Source organism: Antechinus flavipes, chromosome 2 (assembly GCF_016432865.1).
Source record: "Antechinus flavipes isolate AdamAnt ecotype Samford, QLD, Australia chromosome 2, AdamAnt_v2, whole genome shotgun sequence".
Lineage (NCBI taxonomy): Eukaryota > Metazoa > Chordata > Mammalia > Dasyuromorphia > Dasyuridae > Antechinus > Antechinus flavipes.
In genome coordinates this window covers 192,886,430-192,900,092 of record NC_067399.1, presented here as the reverse complement: position 1 = coordinate 192,900,092, position 13,663 = coordinate 192,886,430, and the positions used below count along the sequence as shown (strand labels likewise).

General features: G+C 32.2%; 1 protein-coding gene across 12 annotated transcripts in view; it reads left to right on the top strand.

Moving 5' to 3' along the window:
* MYT1L (myelin transcription factor 1 like) overlaps positions 1-13,663 on the top strand; it is a 692,774-nt gene that overhangs the window by 187,660 nt on the left and 491,451 nt on the right. For all 12 annotated transcript variants that reach the window (XM_051976041.1, XM_051976033.1, XM_051976034.1 and 9 more), the window contains one exon: positions 2,822-2,927. The gene's annotated coding sequence lies outside the window, so the exon portion shown is untranslated. The remainder of the gene's footprint in view (positions 1-2,821; positions 2,928-13,663) is intronic.

The following is a 13,663-nucleotide window of genomic DNA, read 5'->3' as shown; positions in this document are numbered from 1 at the left end:
GCTCTTTAATCACTTTGACATAGACACTTCTGTGATCCCAATTCCTCTATAATTTCTCATTCATGTTCACATAATCCTTTCTTGATTACAAAGAATTTTTCCTATGAGGAGTCAGTGGAAGTATTATTATCCTCAATGTGCAGATTAACAAACTGAGACAAGGAGAATTTTAATGATTAGCCAAAGATCAGCACTTCAGAAGCCTAATCTATCTCTGATCTTATTGGTATTAGTCTTTTTTCCACCAGTGCCTGTCTTAACCCATCCAAGACAGCTGATCTTTGGAATTATTTTCAATAGTTAGACAAAATCTACTATTCTTTCCACAAATCCGTCACCAGGATTTCCTACGGGTCATAAAGCCTCCTTCTTGGTCCTTGATTAATTCAGATTCCACTCTAGAAATCAGATGTAACTCAAGTCCAGTGCTACTTTCTTAGTCTAAAATTTTCCATGGCAAAATACTATCTCATAAAACCACTAATTATTAAAAAATTATTTTAAATGTCTGAGTTAACTTACCTCCCTTAATAAATGTAGACTAACTGTTGAGTGTAATGGTTCATTGATAATTTCTATAATGAGCACAATTAAATGGCTTTTAGTTAACTAGTCACTATATGAGACTATAGAAGCAGTCACTGTATAAGACTTAACTTGTAAAAATAAAGGATACTGAACTAAATGTGCACTAACCATAATACATATATAGGAAACTAAAATTTAAAAACACATAAACAACTTAAATAATTGATATGAGTACTTTTATTGTTATTTTCCTCTTCTGTTGATGAGGAATGTATAGAGAAAATGTTCATTTAAGAATTTCAAATATAGTACATTATTGTAAAAATAGAGTTTTTAAAAGAAAAAATACATAAGTAAACAATGAAAAATAATTTCATGGAATTACCACAAATTATATTTATTATAAAAATTTTACATTTTGCATTCAAATAAAATTGTTTTATTCATGTAAAAATTACTTCATTTTGTTTATAACAGGTGGGTTATTTTCCTTTTTTTTTTTTTTTTGCTGAGGCAATTGGGGTTAAGTGACTTGCCCATTGGTCATACAGCTAGGCAGTGTTAAGTATCTGAGGCCAAATTTCAACTCAGATCCTCCTGACTTGAAGGCTGGCACTCTATCCCCTGCATCACCTAGCTGCCTAGGTGATTTTCTTAATAAAAGTGTGACTAAGATCTGCATTCAAGTTCTGTTCAGGCTACAACTGGGCTAAAAGGGATATTAAGAACAATATGAATTGAATACTCCAAGTCTTCATAAAAATTTTTACTAAAAACAAGTAATCTCTCAATCAATATCCAAGCATTGGTATTCTAAGGGATTCAAGGACATAATTTCTGCTTTCAAAGGGTTTATAATCTCCTTAGTGATATGAATGGTTCTCAGGTCACTTTCCTTATCCTCAAACCAGTTGACCACTTCTCAGGTATGTTATTTTTATAAAAGATATTATTTGAATATGAGTTGGATTAGACAGGCTCGAATTTCTCTCCAAATCTGAGTATCTGTGGTACTGTGTGAGTCTGTAAATCCATTCCAGAATGGAATGAAGTCAGCAAAGTATTTCAGAAATACCTTGAAAAACTATTGCATTGTATAATTTGAAACAGTTTACTATGACCTATCTACTTCTCAATGTATGTCAGAACTCTTTCAATTTCCATTTGCACATTTTTTAGGAAAAAAGGTTCTGTTCTTTATGTCTTTGTTTTAGTAAAATCTTATTAAGGAAAATAATAAAATTCATTATGGTTGCATTTTTATAGGCAGTTTGTTTATTTCATAGGAAATAATGTGTTATCTTACTTCAAATCCCAGTTGCTAAGTACTCTGAATATGTTCTTTATTGCAAGGTAACCCGCAAGAAGTCTAGTACAGTATCTTTTAGAGGATTTATGGTAATGCTGCTGAATTTAGCTGATCATAAACAGCATGGTGAGCCCCTAAGGGTCTCTTCATTTTCCTGACACACTCCACTGCTGCCCCATTAACACTTCGTCTGTTATTGCCACATACTCAATTTAATGAGTATCTTTGAATTTGGAGGTCTGCACCAGAAACAATAGCTCTAACAACCAATGCCCTACCTAGTCATTTTACTCGCTCTCTGCCTAGTTTCTAGTTATGCCTTTTTATATATTTACCTGAAGTTCTGAGTTGGGGGAAAGGGTTATGGCATTGTCTATGTAATCCAAGCATATTTTATTTTAATTACAACTGCCACAAATCCCAAACTGTATACAAAAATATATGAGAGAGTATAGATGAAAAGCAAAATGCAAACCAGTGAAAACATTGTTTTTCAACTATGATAACATTAAATTAGTGACATGAAACACTGTCATCAGGAATGGACCATTTTGTATTCATGGTGAAGTCATATTGACTTGAAAGAATATTTAAAATAGCTAAAATATATTTTAATTATTCTTCAAACAACCAATTGTATCAAAGAAAGAAAAGGGACTAGATGCAGTTTCAGTGGTTGCCTGCTATTTGAATAGCATATAGAATGTCAAATCCAACTTTTTAGAGGCTTTTTAAAGTTCTTAAAGTTATCTAGAACAAAAGAAATGCATATTTCAAATATTTTCTGATATATTAATATCCTTCTGAAGCAGTGTTCCTAACTAAAATAATTTACAATTTATCCAAAGTAGTTACACATATTAAGCATAATTCTTTATTATGAATCTAAAAGAGCACAGGGGAAAACATCTCTTTTAGCTCTTCCTCATTTCGCTTTAGGTATTTCATGTTTGCTTGTTTTGTTTTGTTTTGTTTTCTTTTTAGAAAATGAATTTGGAGGAAAATTGATGAAATTCCATTCAGTGAACTCCAACAACCTCTGAGAGCAAAGTCTGGACCAAAGTTGAATCATCTCACCAAGGGATTTCAGGTACATTTGGCCTCAGTGTAGCACTCTCCAGAGATTATTAATGAAAGTTAATTTCCTCTATAGTTTATTCCATTTACTTTTAGCTCTTGGTAAAAGAGATTTTTTTTTTCCTGCGGGGTGCTCCAAAGCTTGCATGAGGCATTTAGGAGTTCTGTTGTGCATTCTCTTTAAGCAGTCAATTCATGCTAAAAAGAGCCATTTGCAGTTAAATTAGATGATGCATGTATTGTTCTTGATACTAAAGTTATACAGAGCAGGAATGAATGCTGGATCCTGATGGACCATGATACAGTGAAGTTCTTTGGGCTGTCAAGAGAACAAAAAATAGTCTAAGATTGGTTACCCTTCAGTGATAATATTGCATTTCATATAAGTCTAAGGAGAGTTTTCCATTCATTCCAGAAATGACTAGTTGTCAAGTATTGTTGTGTTGGAGGAGTTTTTGTATGTTTATAACAAATCTAAGCTTTCTGCAGACATCTTATTTGGAAATTCCCAATTGCTAAAATTCACACCATGAGTATATGGCAATTGGAAGTTATGAACCTTCAGCCTTTAGGCTTTTGAGTTTATAAGTGAAATTAAATTTTAAAACTGTAGAGCTCTTTGTCTCAGTCCCCATATTAAGGAGAATTTTCAAACTATGCCCTTTTATATGAAAAAGATGAAGAGATCCCATTTTCTCAGGATAGATGGAGAGAACTGTGGCATCTTCATTGTGCAATATTACTTTTTTTATCTGCTTCCTGTTTCGTTTGGCTTCCTGTTCACAGGAAAATTCATTACTTACTTAAAATTCAGAGAATGAGCTTGATTTCCATCATCAACAACCTTATATCAAGAGTCTTTTGTAGGGGAGGACGGTGGGGGAGCAAGACAGTTGTGGTTGTAAGTGATTTACCCAGACTCACACAGCTGGTAAATCTTAAATGTTGAGGCCAGATCTGAACTCAGATGTTTCTGATTTCAGACCTGGTGATTTATCCACTGCACCATCTAACTGAACCATCTTAACAGAGTCTAAAAAATTTTAAAGAGAAATTGTATTGCATAGTAGTTATAGGAATAGACTTGGAGTTAGAAAGACCTGGAATTGACTGATGCCTCTGATATATACTGGCTATGTACTAAGAGCAAGTAACTGAACCTTTCAGTATCTCCAAACTTGTCTATAGGACTTTAAGTTACAAAGGAAAGCTATATGAAAGGAACTTTAATGCCCCAAATTCCCTACATCAATGAAATCATGTCTGGATAAAAACAAAATAAAGAAAAATAAAATGGCATAATGGGTCTTATATCATTATTATATATATATATATAATTATTTTCCTAAAGAAAAGCTCTTTGTACAGTTGTTCAAAAGTAAGAGAGCTGTTAATAATACATTTCCCTGACTTGAAAAGTTAACTTCCTTACTCTGAGTGTTGAGACTTATGAAAGGGTCACTGTTTCCTACAATTAATTTTATTTGTTTGGAGAGTGATGAGAAATTAAAAATTTTGTTAGACTAAAAATTTTCATGATATGTAATATCCTTTAACGTAGATGGCCCGAACTCTGGAAAAGTATACTTGAAACAAGGATATTTACAATAGGGTGTTTACTCAGTCTAATGATGAGATAATGGTTCTCTAGTTTACATATACTTAGTACTTGGTATAGTGATGTAATGGTTCCACAATTGACACATGCTCAGTGTGCTGTACTGGTGTAATTGTACTAAGATAAATAAGGTCTGAGAGGATTTGAAATAAGCAGATTTGAGAGAGACTTAAGTGAGAATGTGCTCAAACAGGATCTCAGACTCCAGACTCCAGACAGATCCAAAAGAAAGCTGGCCCAGACATTACACTTTAAGATAGGGTTTCTTGGGTCAGCTAGATGGTTCAGTGGATAGAATGCTGTCCCTAAAATCAGGAGGATCTGAGTTTAAATCTGGCTTCAGACACTTAATACTTCCTAGCTGTGTGACCCTGGGCAAGTCACTTAACTCCAATTGCCTTAGGGGGAAAAAAAAAGTAGGGGTTCTTATATTTGCATCATCAGTGACTAACATAATGCTTGGTATATAATAAGTGCTTAATAACTGTATATTAATTGATGAATAGATGGTGGGAAGAAGAAGTCTGGGTGAATTTAATGCTTTGTATATCCTAGAAATAATTTCACAATTAATTATTTTGAAAATAATCTATATATTTTAACCCAAAGTATTCCAGTGTACTGGTCATATGTGAAACATACATAAAACTTTACTAAGTTAAAAAACAATGAAAAGTGTTCTTTAGCATTTATCTTTGGATAGGTCAAAAGTTGGGGCATACTATTGAGTTGTGAGATTAGGATATTTTGCAAAATAGGCAGACCACGTTATACATGTTCAGAGAAAAGCAATGGACAAAATTTAAAGATTGTTAAACTAATCAAAGGACCATGCACATTTGTGTATTTATAGTTAGTTTATGTATTCCAATTCATATCAAACTTACTCTTTGATTTTGGTAATGATATACATGAAAATCAACATAAGATGGCAGCACATGTGCAAATTATGTTCACATTTTCACTTACCGATTTCAACTTTTTTCAGTTATTTCTATTTATTCAATCTCCTATAAATGCTAAGTTTTATACCTAATGGAAAAATAATTTTATATAGTCTGTATTTATTTAATAGATACATTCTACTAACAATAGAATGGAGGATGAAATGAAACACTATAAATATAATCTGAAGTTTGTTTAGACACATTAATACAAACATACTGTTGTGATGGAAGTTCATATTAACTTCTGGAAGGAAGAGATAACTCTTTGTATAAAGGGAAAGTTTACAGATCACCCTATTACAATGATTTAAATTCAGAGTTTATAAATAACCACAATCTTTTTTGAGAAGAGGGGTTTCTTTTCTAACTTGCTTTCCAAATTTCAGCAGTTGCAAAAATCAGGAAAGAGATCTATAAATTATAATTCACAGACATCTTGGTCCACAGAAAAGCCTTGTTGTGTGTATCACATGAGCCAGTCAGCAGGGATTGATGACAAGCAATGTCTACTGCTAGGGCAGTAAGGAAAACAACACTTGCCACAGTGTTGTAGCTCTGCACATCAGGGCAAGGAGAGAGAAACCTAAAAGATTCAGAGTGGGAAAAAATGTTTCCAGCATTTTCAAAAATATATCACTCTGCTGACCAGAAAATGTAATATTTAAATCAGACTGAAAATTTTGTGAGATATAAAATCAAATTAAATCCAGTTCCAAGGAGTATTGTCTCACCTGAGTTACAGAAAATTTTTTGTATAAATTCCCAAATGCCAAAATGAGATCTTGCCCCTCTCTAGAATAATAAGAGTAATAATAAAAAGCAACAACAAAAAATATTTAGTAATTTGCACCATACTATTCATATTATAATACATAATTCCAGGTAATGCAAAACCAAATCCCCCTTTATATTATTCATTCAGTTCTCATCCAAAAACACTTTGTAACCATCAAAAAATGAAAGAGGAAATGTCAAGCAAGAAATTATTTCTAAGCCATGGGAGAAAATATTTTCAAATAGGAGTGGCATATTCATTTAGTATTTGATGAAGGTGTGAATTTAAGAGGATACTAATATCAAAGACCAGAGAAGACAAGACTATCACTAATGAAGCCACCTTTTTTTTTAATCATTCTTATTATGGATTAAATGTCACCATGGGGAATTATTTGAATAATTCAAATTAGACTACTCTCTATAGCATCGAATTTACCTTTCTTATTTAAAGTAAATCTACAAGAAAGACATATAATACAGTCTCTGACAGATCCTACCAAGGTTGAAAAGGCCCTAAGAATGGATTTGTTGGTAGACTATCATCTGAGATTGAATTTAATTAATCAGAAAGAGTAATCACTTACTTGGCCATAAGGTAATGATTTTTTTTAGTCATAATAATTCTCAAAGACTATACAGCAAAATATGGAGGACTTTTGATCCATTTCATTTATACTAATTAATCACAGATCCTTATAGAATTAAAAGTAATAATTGAGTTCACAATTATTAGAAATAAATAGTTATGTGAATTGTTTCTGATTTATAAGTGAGTAGAAATAGTACTGTTTAACGTAGTAGAAATGTAACACACAGGACTCTGATGGTACAAAGTAGTCTTGAAAAGAGAGTGATAGTTTACTAAAATGACTTAAAATATTATTAGAATCAAAAATCAACAAAGAAAATAAATAACCTCTCATCTTACTCTCCTTCTGGTGAAGCTCATTATCTTGTTATTTCAGTAGAGATAATATCATTGATAAAAGGACTTCTAAAATTGCATATTATAACCATACATATATTCTTATCTAATATATTTGTAGTATATTTTTTCTATGATTACCCCATAGAAGATATACATGATGCTTGAGAGATCTTCCTATAAATCTCATAATATTTTAAAAATTACTTAGGAATGATACAACTGAAAAGAAAAAAACAGGCTGATCCTACGGTGAATGCAATGGATAGGTCAAAGTTTGCATAGGGTACCACAACACCATTCCCTGATATTAAGATTTTTTATCCCTTTTTATTTACAAGTTATATGCATGGGTAATTATACAGCATTGACAATTGCCAAATCTTTTGTTCCAATTTTTCCCCTCCTTCCCCCCACCTCCTCTTCCATATGGCAGGTTGACCAATACATGTTAAATATGTTAAAGTATACATTAAATACAGAATAAGTATGTCCAAACAGTTATTTTGCTATACAAAAAGAATCGGACTTTGAAATAGTGTACAATTAATCTGTGAAGGAAATCAAAAATGCAGGCAGACAAAAATAGAGGGACTGGGAATTCTATGTAATGGTTCATAGTCATCTCCCAGAGTTCTTTCACTGGGTGTAACTGGTTCAATTCATTACTGCTCTATTGGAACTGATTTGGTTCATCTCATTGCTGAAGATGATCATCATCTTCATTGATCATTATATAGTATTGTTGTTGAGGTATATAATGATCTCCTGGTCCTGCTCATTTCACTCAGCATCAGTTCATATAAGTCTCTCCAGGCCTTTCTGAAATTATCCTGCTGGTCATTTCTTATAGAACAATAATATTCCATAATATTCATATACCACCATTTATTCAGCCATTCTCCAATTGATGGGCACCTGATATTAAGATTTAAAGGACTGATAGATTGTATGGATCAATATTAGGACATTTATAGAAAGGCATGGAGAGAAGAACATATAAGATGAAAAGGTATAGAGGGACTTAAATTTGCACTCATTGAAGGAGTGTGTAGTTTGTATCCACAATAATGCCACTGATCCAGCAAACAACTGACATGATAGTTGAACTGACCATTGGTTGTCCTTTACTTTTGTTATATCTCCTTGCTTTTCCAATTATTTATGTTGTTGATTATACTTTTAAACCAGTGGTAACTAATAAAATAATTATTTTTTTTAATTAAAAATTAAAGGAAGGGGGAAGTTCACAATGAACATGATGCAATGAAAATGAATTATATTTACTGGTAACTTTCTTCAAAAAGTATCCCTGTTCATTAGATAAAACATTTTAATGACTATAGTGCCTTTCTTCTGTGTGGGCTAGAGTAATATATTAGCTCCTTTTTATCATTTGAAAAATAGAGGTGTCTCAAGTCAAAGGACTTTCTAAAGATCTTTCAAACATTTTTCCATTGGTACAGATACATGGAAAAAGTGGGAAGATGGGAAGCATAAAGGTATAACTTAATTTTGACTAGAGATATGGTATCATTTTTTTATCCAGGGGTATATAGTTCAAGTATGTAAAATTTTTTTCTACTATAATACTAAGACTTGTATCATTGGCATTTTTAACCCTCTCCTTACCTTTAAAAAAAATGAGACTTGCCATACTACAAGGAAAGAATGCCTTTACTACAATGACAAAAAGAGGAGGCAGGTTTGAATCCACTGTATAATTATGGAATTAGATGCAGCTGTGTTATTCTTGAAATGGGCAGCAGACTGGCAGCTAAAATCAGTCAGAGGTGCCACCAACACCCCCAAACCTGCTGTTGAAGAGTATAAGTTAGGAATCACCAGATGGTACGTCATCCCCCCGGGGCATTACTTTTAGAAGGAAAACCATTGTTGAGCTAGAATCTTATGTACCTCAGAACCCTCTGTTACCATGAAGAAAATCCCTGATAGCTTTTCTCTAAAAATAGTTAAGGCAGGCAAAGTATTGTTAGCAAGGAATTGTTCTGAGAGTAGCTTGTCCACATTCTTCTCTTACCCACCATAGTACACCTGTTCACAAAATTTTTTCAGCCCCCAAATATTTGAAACACTGCTTCTGTTGTTGAAGTATTCTCTCCCACACTTCAGCTATAGATATGTAACAGAAAGCATATGTGTATCTATCACAATAAGCAGCCCTTATTAATTAATATATGAACCTAGGTCTTCCTATAGCCAAGACCAGCTCTCTACTCTTCTACTCAATCCACTACCTCAATGATCAGTGAATAAACATTTATTGAGTGCCTACTATATACCAAGCACTGTGCTAAGCCTATATTTGTATCAAATTCAAATGGAAAGAGGAGAAGGTATCACTAAGCCATACAAAAGGATCCCTGAAATCTGCAGATTGATTTAGAAAACCACATATTAACATTGTCTATGTTCTATCCTGCTTTTGTTTATTTTGTTAAATATTTCTCAACTATAATTTTATCTGGTACAGCCCAAACTGAGGAGAGTTTGGGGCCACGAGGATAAATGTAGGCTGTCTGTTTGATACCCGATCACTATGCCATACTACCCTTACTGCCAAATATGTTTATATATGTATGTGTTTGTATATATGTGTGTGTATATACATATATATACACACACACAAAGTGGCTAACATTGTTACAGTACTTTAAAGTTTTCAGAGGACTTTATACATAGTATCTCATCTAATACTGTATCATATACATATTTATAAACACATATAATGGATAATGTAATAAAGTTGACATTTATATAGAGCTGTAAGATTTACAGAAAGATTTGTATAAGTTATATTTATTTGATCTTTACATACTTGATCCTATGAAGGAACTACTTGAGATGTTATTAAATGGGAATTTAATAGATAAGGAAAATGAGGTTTTGAAAAGTAGAATATTCAAACCATAGTTATATAGTTAATAAGGTAACAGAAACAGTTTTCTAATCCAAATCTTCCTTGCTCTAAATCTATCACTTTATCTACTCTACCATTAAGTTCAGAGACAGATTAGATTAGATGATATCTGATGTCCCTTCCAATTTTGAACTTTGTGATTCAATTATATATTGGGAGATAGAGAATGAGAGGGAAGTGAACTTACATTCACCAGGCAGCTCAGTCTTCCTCATTTGCTAAAGTTAAGAAGAGAATGAGATTTCTCAGGGCCTTCCCACTATAACTATTGCTCTTCAGTAATTCAATGAAATAATTCAACAAATATCTATTAAGCTATTTGTAAATCATCATTCTATATGATAATAAACATAAAATATAGTTCACTTCTTCCTAGAACGTAATGGTTTACCTATAGAGTAAGACACATGAATAATTATTTTAAAATTGGAGATTAATTTATTAAGATTTATTCAAGAATATGGAATATTGTCTACTATAAATTTAAAATCTGAGTCTTATAGCAGAAGACTTAAAAAATGTTTTACCATTGAAGGCAACCATTATGACTTCATTCTAAATGAATATAAGATTTCTATTTTGTATCCATGCTTCCATTTAATAGTGAAACAATTGAGATAGTCTAGCATAATAGAAAGAAAAATAGGTGAGGAACTGGGTTCTAGCCTAAATTCTGCCTCTTATTTCTGTATGACTTTGGGTAAATCATTTAATTTTTCTTAGCCTCAATTTTCTTATGTACAATAGGAATAAAAATGCCTACCTCATCAGGATATGAGGATCAAATGCATTCGTTTGCAAAAATACCTCTTTAAAACATTTTTTAAAATGCAATATTTTAAGGGCAGTGGTGAGTTGCAAAAGCTTTGAACTTAGAGTTAGAAGAGTTGTGTTCAGGCTCTAGTTCCAGGAACCATGGTCATGTGACCTTGAACAAACAAATCAATCTCTCTAAATGTTTCTTGATTTCTTTACCTATAAAATAAAACAATGCCTATCTATTTCATAAGATTATCATGGAGGTCAATGCAATGTATCCAAATGCTACACAATTATGAACTATTATTTTTATTGTTGAGACATTATTGAAAATTTTTCCATGCATGTAAAGATGGTGCTGGAGAAACTGACATTTGGAGAAATGGTATTTAAACCATAATGAGCTGGAAATGTTGAGTATGAGTTTGCTTGCTATAGAGCTTAGATAAAACATGTAGCTCTATGACTGAGATAGTGCTAGCCTGATTTGCATCTGTATACCACTGAAAGCGAATTGCTTTTACATACACTATGCTATTTGATTCTCCCATAACCATTCTCTTAAGGAGATACCTCAAACATTTTTATTTTGCTGACCTAGAAATTAAGATAGATAATTCCCTTAGATTCCTGGAATGGATGATTCACACTACAGCATTTTAAATGTTAAGTAATAGTCTATACACCCAGTTTGCAGAGCATAGACATAAGGAAGAAATGTAACTACTACTTTTCTTGTTTAATTCTTTCATTCATGTTCAACCCTTTATCACCATATTTGGGGTTTTCTGGCAAAGATACTGAAGTGGTTTGCCATATCCTTCTTCTGTTCATTTTATAGAAGAGGAAACTGAGATAAACAGGATTAAATGATTTTATCAGTTCATAAGGTGAATAAGTATCTGAGGACAGATTGAACTCCATTCTTCCTAACTCTAGACCTGGCACTCTAACCACAGCATCACCTAGCTGCCTTTTAAGTAGTCTAGAACCCAATTTCTTAAATTGTGGCTCATGAATCTATGTGGAATCTCTTAACTGAATGGGAAGTCACAAAGTTATGATTTGTTATCAGTAATTGTGTGGGATGTCTATACCTATTTTACATACACATATACCCAGTGTCAAATAAAAATTTCATGGATGAATAGGAGTTGCAAGTGAAAAAAATTTAAGAAGCTCTGTTTTGGAAGAACAGAACTTCTCCTTGAGAGAACTTTTTTTTTTGTTTGTGCCTTATGTATCCTTAAAGTTCTCAGATAGTACATAGTAGATGCTTAATAAATATTATTAAACTTAAATGAATTAAATGTGATAAACTAGAACAAATGAGTAAGAGCTGTAAGAGAAAAGTAGATTTGCTGGTAATGTAAGAAAATAAAGAAACCCTTTTTTTAAAAGTAGAGTCAGCCAAAAGTGAAATGAGATCCATCAAAAGGGGAAAAGCTTATCATCTCTATATGAAAAGCTAAATGGTCACTGCTTATATAGTTGTGGATATTTGGAGATAGTTGACTGATGCAGTTGTCAAAAAAAAACCCTATCTTTAGACTTTAGACTTTAGAAAAAAATATCTTTAGACTGCATTAGAAGAAGCACAACTTTCAAAAATAAAGAAGTGACAGACCTCCTTTGTTGAGTTTGGGCTCCCACAGTTTAAAAATGGCATTGACAAGCTAGAAAGTATCCATTCAGAGGAAGATGATCAAGATATTGAATGGTCTTCGAGCTGATATAAAGGAACTGGAAATGGTTATCCTGGAGAAGATATATTTTTCATATATATTTTCAAGTATTTAAAGGCCTAACATGTGAAAGAGATATTATTCTTTGTTTATCATCAGGAACAAACTCATGGAAAGTGGATGTAAGTTGCAAATTTAGGCTTGATATCAAGACAAACTTCATAACAGTTAGAGTTATTGAAAATGAAGTGGAATGCTTTAGGACAAAGTGGGTGCCTTTTTGTTGCATGTTCTTAAGGGGAGGCTGAATGACAACTTATCAGGAATAACAGTTCTTTGGAGGGAATGAATTGAGATGAATTAAAGTTTATTTTCCTCTTTTGCATTATGGATTCCATTTAGCAGCCTATGTAGCCCTTCTTAAATAATGCTTTTAAATATCTAAAATAAAATATATAAGATGACAAAGAAAGGAATTATTGAAATAAAGATATAGTTTGTTTTGTTCTTTCCCCATCTAAGTCTATGATTATCTGACTGTAGACCTGCATGATTAAATAGACTCTTTGATCTCTTCTAAATCTTCAATTTTGCAAATTTATGATATCATAGTTGGGCTTTTCCATAGGTAGGCATTGAACTAGTTCATTTCTGAAATCCCTTCCAATTTCATAAAAGCACTCTTATTTCTGGTACATTTAGCTGAATGAAACTTATGGGTCATACATTTGAAATAAGAAGTATACATTTATAATTATTTGTGAAGATTATCTAATCAACAATGGTTTTGTTTCTTCACTGGATATTTTGAGGGGAAATTTTTACCCTTAGATACCTTTTTTCAATTTCTTCATTATTATATTCCTCACATCCTAAATTTTCTACATTAAAAGCAATTTTATAGTTTATACACAGCATAAGAAAAATAATCAACTTGTGTGTATTTTTAATTAAACTTTAATTATGATACCACTACCATGTTTAACTCTTTAAACCTTAACAATTATTAAAAGAATATATTTTCAAAGACTTTAGAATTAGGAGTACTTTGGGAACTAGACCATCTAGTTCAACACTTTCATTTGATACTTAAGGAA